Source organism: Cupressus sempervirens, chromosome 6 (genome assembly GCF_028749045.1).
Source record: "Cupressus sempervirens isolate cs-2001-9-10 chromosome 6, ASM2874904v1, whole genome shotgun sequence".
In the NCBI taxonomy this organism is placed as follows: Eukaryota; Viridiplantae; Streptophyta; class Pinopsida; order Cupressales; family Cupressaceae; genus Cupressus; species Cupressus sempervirens.
Window position 1 is genome coordinate 715,192,586 of NC_143123.1, and position 10,555 is coordinate 715,203,140.

A 10,555-nucleotide genomic window follows, 5' to 3' on the forward strand; every position below is an offset into this window, starting at 1 on the left:
CACTGATGCTAATTTGCCATGCCTCAGAAGTTCATAAAAAAATCTCTTCCTTCTCCAACATTCGCAATTCCTCCAAGATCCAAGCCAACTGAAACCCACAAGTGATGAGAAGTGTTTGAAGAAGCATAGGAGCATGTAGAAACATATGAGCATGTAGAAGCATATGAGCTTCTCAAATGCATGTAAGCTTTGAAGCTTGTCCAAACACACTAGGAGAGCCTCTATTTAAAGGCCTCTAAGATGCATCTAGAATGTGTTTAGAAAGAACTAGAAGATAAGCATGACAACTAAGCACGAGTCTTTTCCAACCTTCTAGATGAGTGATAAGGTTGCAGATACCATGTGCTCAAATAATATGCTAACTCCTAAGTGTAGACAACTTGTGCATTCTCAGAGTGCAAAATCTTGTGTTGTCTACATGACAACTCTCGAGAATTTGCAAACTCCTATGTGAGCAAACATTAAAATAATGTACATTAATTAATATAATATTTACTTTATTCATTTATTTATTTATTTATTAAATTTTAAAACTCATGCACTAACTTTAATAATTTCACTTGTTTTTATCTTAATATATTTATATTTTAATCACATGAAATCTAGAATCTTTTAATAATTTTAATATATTTTCCACTTTTTAATTTCATTTTTTGAAACTTAATTGATAAAATATTTATTACTTTAAATAAATATTATCACATTCCAACTTTAAAATTATAACTTTTATCTTCAAATTTAATTATTTTATTTAATTAATTTCTTAATTAATTAAATAAAATAAATATTAAAAATTTTCATTAAATTAAACCATTAATTAAATCTTTTAATTAGGCTTAATTAATAGAAAATACATCAAAGACTCATAAAATAAAATACGAAAACCCATCATAGAAAAACATATACAAAATTAAACCAAAAGGGTTAATATCACGAATTATGTCATCCGACGTATTTGGAGGGTACTCAACTTAGATACTTGTCCTAATTTCCAATTAGGACAAATGGCTTAAAGGGTTGGGATTTGGACTTGAGAATTTATCTCCCCTCTCTTACCATTGAGATAATGCAATAGGGTATGCTCATCCTGGCAATTCAAGGAAGTTGATACTCAGTACCTGCAACTTGCATAAAAACCATGCATGTACAAGCACAATATATACTAAACTAAACAAGGAATGGTAGGAAGTGGTGCATCATGTAGATCCTGACTAGCAGGTGACTACGACTCCCTTCCTTAACCACATCAGAAATGCCATACATAAGAGCAAACACAGACACCATACACATGCAAGTATGGGGTAAGTATCCATAATAAAACACATATAATAATAAACCATCTAATCTAATCATCTTCAATAACTTAAATCACTGAATAATCATCATACATACATGAACTATAAAGTACCAAGTAATCTCATCATATATTAACTGAATCCATAACACAATATCTGATAGTCTCAAAACAATGTTGCTAACGATCAACATAAAACTAGCCCTAAAAGAGATCGACAATGATAGCAAAATGTGACCTAGGGGTAGGCACTAAATTATGCCCATATCATATCTTATAGCCACATAGGCATAAGGTTCATTTAAAGTGATCCATTGTTTCACTCTATCTCCAAACTCTTGAAAGCAAACTTCAGTGTAAGCTACAAAGTCCTTCCTACATTGTTAGGAACATAGTCTCTTTTATGTAAGTATGATGACCAAGAAAATAAATTAAATTTTAATGATTTACAAGTGTTGCTTACATAATGATTTGAAGCATATTTTTTTAGGAGAAAGTTGAATTCTACATTTCTCCAATCTAGGAAATGCTCAAATATAAATAGTGTTTTACAATGCTATATGAGGTCACAAACTGTGTGGCTTGAAGCTGACTCCTCCACTCTCTACCAACACATAATAGTGAAGCTCCCAAATTTTTTCTAGGCTCCAGGTGTCATTAATGCATCACAGTTTGTGCTGAAAGAAACTGATGGCAAAGAAGATTAATAAGCCCCTTGTTTCTTAATTTCAAAGGTGCTATTTATATTTGATCATTTCTTGGATTGGAAAAGTGTAGAATTCAATTTTTTTTTGAGATTAAGTTGAGATGCTTCTTTTTTCTTGCCATTGACAATGAGGATGAGCATATGTGAGGAAAAATGTATGGGTTTAGGTCTAAATAAGAATACAATAACAAGTGTTTCTAGGAGGGCTACATGCAATATCCATGGAGAGGAATCTCCTTATTTTGTTGGGTGGGATGAGTATAGAAAGAATCTATATGATGAAAAGCTAAATCCTAAGGGAGTTATCTAAATGGGCCTCATAGAGAAAAGGGTAATGGAGATAGCCTAAATTGTTAAGTTGGCTTTTTCATATGATTGTTGCTTTTGGATTGAAGATTTACAAAATTGTTATGTTGATTTGTTTTCTTATGATGTAACTCATAATTTTCAGCAATGTTATTTCTAGATTGGACTGTGAATGAGTTGTAACCTTTAAGAAATGTTCCATAATATTATATAATCTTGCTTTTATGATTAAGTATGTTGTATTTTCAGTCTATGTAGGCAGCCTTCTAGGTTATTCCTTAGAATAGTTTTATATTTTGTTTTTTTGGTATATATGGAGAAATCAACATAGTTACATGTCAAATGCTTTGACGCCATAGATTACCCAAGATAGGAATATGATGTGTACTTGCATAGTTTTAGTGGTTTAAAGTGGTAAATTGACATTAATGGTTTCTACATTTGTATTGTAGTTATTCTGTAATGCTCAACTAAGCATAACCGAAAGATAAGAAAAAAAGAACAAATACCATAAACTCAACAATATTTTTTAAAAACATCTTAAAAAAAGTACAAATACACAGATTGAATCATTCTCAATCTGAAAACCTCAATAAGAAATATAATATCATCCAAATATGTTTTCATAAAGATGCTTAATACATATCGAGTTTAGTACAATAATGTAGTACAACATCATTTCTAAACACCTATATCCAACATTGGAACCCTAAATGCTATTTCAAAAGTAACTTCAACAGTCATCTTTGGTTACTTGCTAAACAATCTCGAAGCACCTGGGAAACATACAAAAATGCAATACAACACAACAAGGGGGCTCAGTACACACTGAGTTGAAAAGCATAATCCACCTGCATACATGTTAGAATAAACATATATAAACCATAATGCAGATATCTAAACCACTTAACATAGTGCAGTTTCAAATTAATATGCAAGAAGTAAACATTTACTTAACCATGCAAAATAAAACTTGCACTAAGAATAACTCGTAAATGAACCATATATATACTGAGGTGTCATCGTTATGGCACTAAGATTCTGCATCCATGTATGATATGCCCATAGTCAACACATAACATTAATCTCTATTATACTTGTCAATGACAGAATAGAGATATGCCTTGTTCTCTGTACTTAACCATATTGGTTTAAGTCATAGGTAAGGCCAATTATCTTTTATATGTAATTAACCCACCCAATACAATTTTAAGTTATCACTGAATTAATTAACTGAATCGGATAAACCAAATTCAGCCACCCCGATATATGTTCATCATAGCTATTCCTAAAATTCACATCAAACAGATATACTAAGAATGTACATGCAACAGATATAAATAAGTTTACAACATGATACTACATCCTTTAATCCATCTAAAACACATCTTATTCTTGCAAGTTCAAAGGTAAATATAGATAATTATAGCAACAGAAATAAAACCTATATATCAAGATCACGTAAATACAATTGAACTATAGCTCAGCTCAATGATACTTACAAAATCTTCATGTTATACATTCGATTCCCTGCTAACCTAACCAACTATACTTAACTTTGAACTGACCAAGACAACAAATCAAAATGCACATGATACTCTTGTTTTTTTTTTTTTTTTAAAAATAATATATCATTAAACAAATATCATATTCAGTTTCAATACTTGAAAACAACTTACATCTTAATTATGAAAAGAAACATATATCTTTATAATAAAAGAATGTTGTTTCAAAACAGCTTATCTCCAAATGATCCTTAAATGCTATAAAAACACTTCATACTCTAAATTTAACATAATAGAAACTAAATATAGTCATTACTTTAACTAATGATCATTAACAAAGTTGTTAATATTCAAGTGTCTACTGTAGTTATACTACTGTATAACAAAAGCCACCATTCAATTATATTCACATCAGCAAATGAAACATAATATTAGAGTTCAATATAAAATGTGATTCATAAAATTTATAGTAACTTTCATCACGCCAATAATCAAAAGTAATAAGGATGTAATTCATCAATACTACAGAGCATATACTAACTGTTCATAAAATATCCACATTAATATAGAAATAACAACAACTGTCAATGCCTCTATTTTTTTTTAAATGGTGTCATATTCAATTGTGAATAATATCTCAAAACAACAAGTAATTAAAACTCAATCTTCCTCATATTATAATAACCAAATTAAGCCATCTCTATTTTTCCTTTGTTTATAACGAGTTTCATATTAAAATTCACATAAGATTGCTCTTGGTTACTATTCACGACAGTCATCATATCCTTTCAAACAACTTAAACACAACTATATATATAAATTTGAAACTCTTTATTGAAAATAACTTCTATATTTATAAAAGAAAACAAACTATAATGTTGCTCAAAATTACCACATAGCCCAAACTATCCTCATATCTGTTTGACAAAGCGTCACACAACAACAAACAATATAATTTCCATTTATTACAAAATTTCATTATACTACTATTAAGGATACAAACCACATAACACTTCAACAGTAAACAACCATCGACAACATATAAAACTTATTCACATAAAACTGATAATTGCTAATGCTACATTGTCTATGTTTCATACCAACCATTTGATGTTATGTCTGTCGTGATTTCACTTAGTTGTTCAACCATTGCCAATGTTTTCAAATTCAAACATCTCTAACACCAACTATGACTTCTACTTCCTCTATTTTTAAATCATATACAGTGGTCAAACTAACAATGCACCCGTATCCATATTTCAAAAGTTGAATTCGGGCTTCACACCTACAAACACAAACATACAGTATAATAAAGATAGAGCCCTATCTTCATAAAAGTTATTTGATAATATAACTATACCTATGGTCCATGCAAATTCATAAAAACAAAAGCACAATTCCATATGGATTTGACTTGGTAACACTTATTTTTATGCAAAAAATTGACACAAATAATTGCACAAACTATTTTTACAAAATATCCAAGCCAAAACTATAGCTCAATTCATAACGTAACTGCGATCTACATTGCAAGCTATTTAAATGGCAGAATGACAATAATATACAAGAAGTTGAAATACCCAAGTGACCATGTATAATAAAACAGAGTATAGAAACCATCTAAACCCCAAAGCAAACAACAATACACAAAACAAAGATGTATATATGTAACCCATATCCAAATATGGATATAAACAGGTCTCGACACTTATGCCCAACCTTGCTTACACCCATACCTGGGTATCGATAAGCATATTATAAAAAAAATACTGTAGCCTCTACAATTCTTCAAGAAAAATTAACACCCAAAACAGTAAAGGAATAGGTAAGGAAATGCCCCCTACCTCCAAATTTCAGAAGATGAAAACTCAAAACGATGACTAGAAACCAAATTCACTGCCAAAACCCCAAACCAAAACCAGACTTCCAAAATTGAAAACTTTGATAATGAATGATACTCTGAATTCCAACAATGTACGGCTTCATAAGCATGAAAGCCCTATTGACCAAATCCGCCATGATGCTGAATTTTAGCAATAAGCATCACAGATGCAAAACATATAGAGAAATGTGGCCAAATTCTCGGCCCAAACACAACAAGAACTCAAACATACGCATATAGAAATGGCTGACTAATTCAATGCAATAATTCCTCTTAAATGAGCATTAAATGCAATTGAACCACTTCCACAATGACGAGTATAGATGGAAATCATCTTGCCACCGCCATATATGTTTGGCTATTAAACTTCAACATAATACCTCATTCAAAGCATCGAGACCCATTTAGGGTTTTAGGTTAGAAAACTTTTTTTTTTTTGAAAATATGATATGCAAAACACATAGCTAATAACCACCATGGGTTTAAACCCCAAATATATTAATAGCAATTGATTTAAAACATAAACTTAATGCATATATATATATATATATATATATATATATATATATATATATATATATATATATATATATATATATATATATATATATATATATATATATATATATATATATATATATAGGCCTTTTAATAGACAACACACATATGTATAAATATCTATATAACATGTGAAAAGAGTATTAGGAAAATACCTAAGTTCTGCAAATATCACTAAACAACGTATTATCATTAATACTGATGCACAAAATATAAACATGATAATCATAACATTATGTTGATGTACAACAAAATATGAAAGCAATAACCATAAAATCTGAGCTACATTAAAAGCTTTTCAGAAAGTTCTCCATTCATATTCTACCTAAAGACAATATACAACAATATCATTAAAACTAGAAACATTAGGCACTAATTCTATGTACATCATAAGTTTGTCAAATTCATAAATGTCTCTATCAAAGCTTAAAATAAAGTAATTCTAAAATAGAAACATAATCATCTGAAAAGAACTTATAATCACAAAGTCTTAAAATGCAGTAAAACTAAAGTAGTGGTTAGGCATGACATATTATTTGATCTATTGGAAAAATGGTTGTCAAAGCAATTAGAAGCATTACTGGCACCAACTGAAAAGAGTTTATTCAAAGAATTGGCACTTTATCAGGACTACCATGGGTTGGAAGCTTTTAGAAAGGTAAGATAAGACATTCTAATATCCTTAAGAAATTTTTTTGTTGGACTATTGATCATAATTTTCTTTCAAGGTTGTCAAATTCTAGGATGAATTCATAGTTTTGATTGTATTTTGAAATTTAAAATCCATCTTAAGAGGCTCACTCTACTTATCATGATTTTCTTAGATGATTGTCATAGTAAAGTAAAAATTCACAACTCTGATTGAGATTTGGATTATACCATATAACTTGTTAGGTATGCTATAATTATGATAGAGGAGGAAATAATTTAGGTCTCTAAAAGCATCTGTAAGGATTGTAACTTATTTCTTGAGCAATATGAATATTGATAATTTATTTGGTATACAGTTTTCTACGTAAATCCTTTTTTTTTTTAATGATATTCTCTTTTTCTATTTTTTGACATATTATGAAGTGTCTACCACTTTATCTATATCTTGTTGAACATTGTTATCTTATTCTATTTTCTAACATATTTTCAAGAGTTTATTGAGCATTAGTTTGTTATTCCTATTTACATGATCCTTTATATTTTCACAACTAATTTGTACAACACGTTTATGATTCTCTAGGCTTGTGAGCTTTTCTCATCACATGCATCCCTTACAATATTAGAATTATTGCTTATAAGAATTTGTCTTATTATTGTAGGCTATGGCTAGTTTCATGGAGGCACTGAGAGGAAACAAAGTAAAATTTGAAGCAGAAAGGATAGTAAATACAGCTGGGGCAACTATAGCCAACGAGTTGTTAATGTTTTGCCTTACTGATCTAGGAGATGTCTTCCTAGTGCCCACTCCATACTATGTAGGGTAAGCTATCTTTTATTTTAACAAAACACTTAGAAACATCTCTATTAATCAAAACACTTGAAACATCTCTGTTAATCTATTTGTTAGAAGATAGGTTTTCCATGAATAGACCTATAAATCCAATGTATGATATCACTTGTTATAAGATAGGATTGTCATTTTACTATAAGATTAAACCTATTAATGTGTCATACAACCACTAGAAAAGACTATTATGTGAGTCCATTATCAGCATCAATAAATTTTGTCTAATCTTGACCCTTAATGGATGGTATTTTCTATGTGCAAAGATAAAATTTATTTGTTGGGTATTTTCAATAGCCTCAGATTGGTATTTTTTTGGTAATTTCTTTTCACTTTAGGTTTGACAGAGATCTAAGGTGGTGGAAAAGGGTAGAAATTATGCCCATCCATTGTTATAGTTCCAATAACTTGGAGATCACCAAATCAGTAGTGATATCAACATACAAGAGAGCCAAAGATCTCAACAAGAAGGTGAAAGGAATTCTCATAACAAATACATGCAACCCTCTAGGCACAACATCAAGTGTTGAAACGTTGAAGATGTTGTTTGGTTTTTCTCGAAAGATGAAAATACATCTAGTCTGTGATGAGATATATTCAGGAGTAGTCTTCTCTTCTCCAAGGTTTAACAATATTGCAAAAATTGTTGCCAAAGAAAATTATAGTCTTGAAAATGTGCATATAGTCTACAATTTATCTAAAGATTTGGGCCTTCTAGGCTTCAAGGTAGGGGCAATTTACTCTTACAACAAAACTATGGTCACAACAGTTAGAAGAATGTCTAGTTTCTACATGGTATCATCTCAAACCCAACATTTATTGGCTACTATGTTGTTAGATAAAGGGTTTTTTGATTATTATATTGTAGAGAACAAGAGAAGATTACAAGAGAGGTATAATGTGTTTGTCTTGGGGCTTACTCAGTCTAGCATTAAGCACTTGGAAGGAAATGCAGGTCTTTTTTGTTGGGTTAACATGAGTCATCTACTTGCCTCAAAAGATCTAGAGGGAGAAGTAAAGCTATGGAAAAAGATACTATATGAAGCTAGGTTGAATGTATCACCCATATCCTCATTCAAATGCATGGAACCTGGCTGGTTTAGAGTTTTCTTTGCTGATATGAATATATCCACCATGGAAGTTGCCTTGTAATGGTTTGAAGACTTTGCAAGACAATATAAATCCTTGCACTAACATTACCTAATATTGAATTCTTACCTTTTTAACTACAAGGAGAATGGTTGTATTGTGTAACAACCATATCAAATTATTACAAGAACCTACGGAAGATATCTGTCCTTGTCCCTAACTCTTACAAAGAGTACTATTGCAAGAAAGTGTACATTCTAGTATGTAACTCAAAGCATTCATTATGTTATATTGAAATATAATATTATAATTGTTTACGTGGCAACTGACACCAATTGTTGTACAATGTTTGTATTGAAATGTAGTTTTACACTAGTTTATGCAGCAACACAAACCATCCTCACAATGGTTCCTTACTACCTTACAGGAAAAAAAAAAAAAAAAAAAACATGATTTATTTGGATGCACACCTTAATTTGTTAGCCATATCTTGTTTGGCATCATAACACAATTAGGTTTGAATGTAGAATGATCCATGTTAACATCCCTCATTATCACTAGAATTACTGGAAGTGGTCTCCCCATGGTCAAGCTCCTTCAAAGTGATACTAACCAACCCTCTTTGTGTATCTATAGCATCCTCATCAATTTTTTGTATTGGAGTGGAGTCTCATCATTATTTTAGTTAATGTATTCAGTGGGTTTGTTTAGGTTCATTCTACTAAAAATTGATGAAGTGGGAAGGGCAACAAACAATGCAAGATGATCCACATTCACTGTAGAGTAGTCCAGTGTTCAAAGCTTCATGATTTTATGGCACATGATTCATCTAAGCCACAAATTATTAGTGTATTTCTTGTTCCAATCTTGCATATGATCTAAAATAATGTTACAAATAGCTATCTATATGCTGTGAATCTATATGCATAGTTGACTCATCTCTCTAAACTTGTTGCATGGGCATATGGGCATGATGCTTAGAGGAATGGGAGTTAATAATAATACATCCATATATTTAGCATCTAGAAGAATATACAAGGTAGAGAAAAACATGGCAGCACTCCAACAGATGTTTCCCTTGTTACAAAAAAAGGAAACACTTGCATCTCTAGAAGAACTAGCTGCATTTAAGTTATCCTTCTTTTCTTGAATTATTATGTCTTAGGAATGAACATTTTTATTATCTATGTTTTAGTTTAGAAATGACAATGTGGGAGTTAAGATTAGGCATGTTGATAACTTCTTCTTTCTCATCACTCTTCCTTCTATTAGTATGCTCACATAAATATAGTATTAAATATAAATCTTATCAGTTTGTTTGGTAGGAAAGTATGTGTAAGAAAACATGGACTTAATACTCTATTTTTATTTTTTCAACCCAGGCTTCTTCCATGGAGAGTACAGTAAAAACTATGTGACATGAAATAACAAAATTGCGGCATTCTTTGGAAGCATCTAGGTATGTGTTTCGACAACAAAGGCATCTCATAATGGTGAACATCTTTGAAAAATCATAATATGTATTCTCACTAACTAATTTTATGCTTGCTGTGTTTTTATATATATTTGTGTTGCTTGTGAAATTGAAGCTAAGCAATATGTGACACACTTGAAATATATTCTTTGTTGGAGTAAAGCATCTTACACATTCTTGAAGTTATATATCATTCTTTAGTTGCTAAACATTTCACTTCTATTTCATTTTGTTGTCATATTTTAG

General features: G+C 30.5%; 1 pseudogene; it reads left to right on the forward strand.

Moving 5' to 3' along the window:
- Nucleotides 1–2,127: 2,127 nt before the first annotated feature.
- Nucleotides 2,128–8,898, forward strand: LOC149554288 (1-aminocyclopropane-1-carboxylate synthase 3-like; annotated as a pseudogene).
- Nucleotides 8,899–10,555: the final 1,657 nt, after the last annotated feature.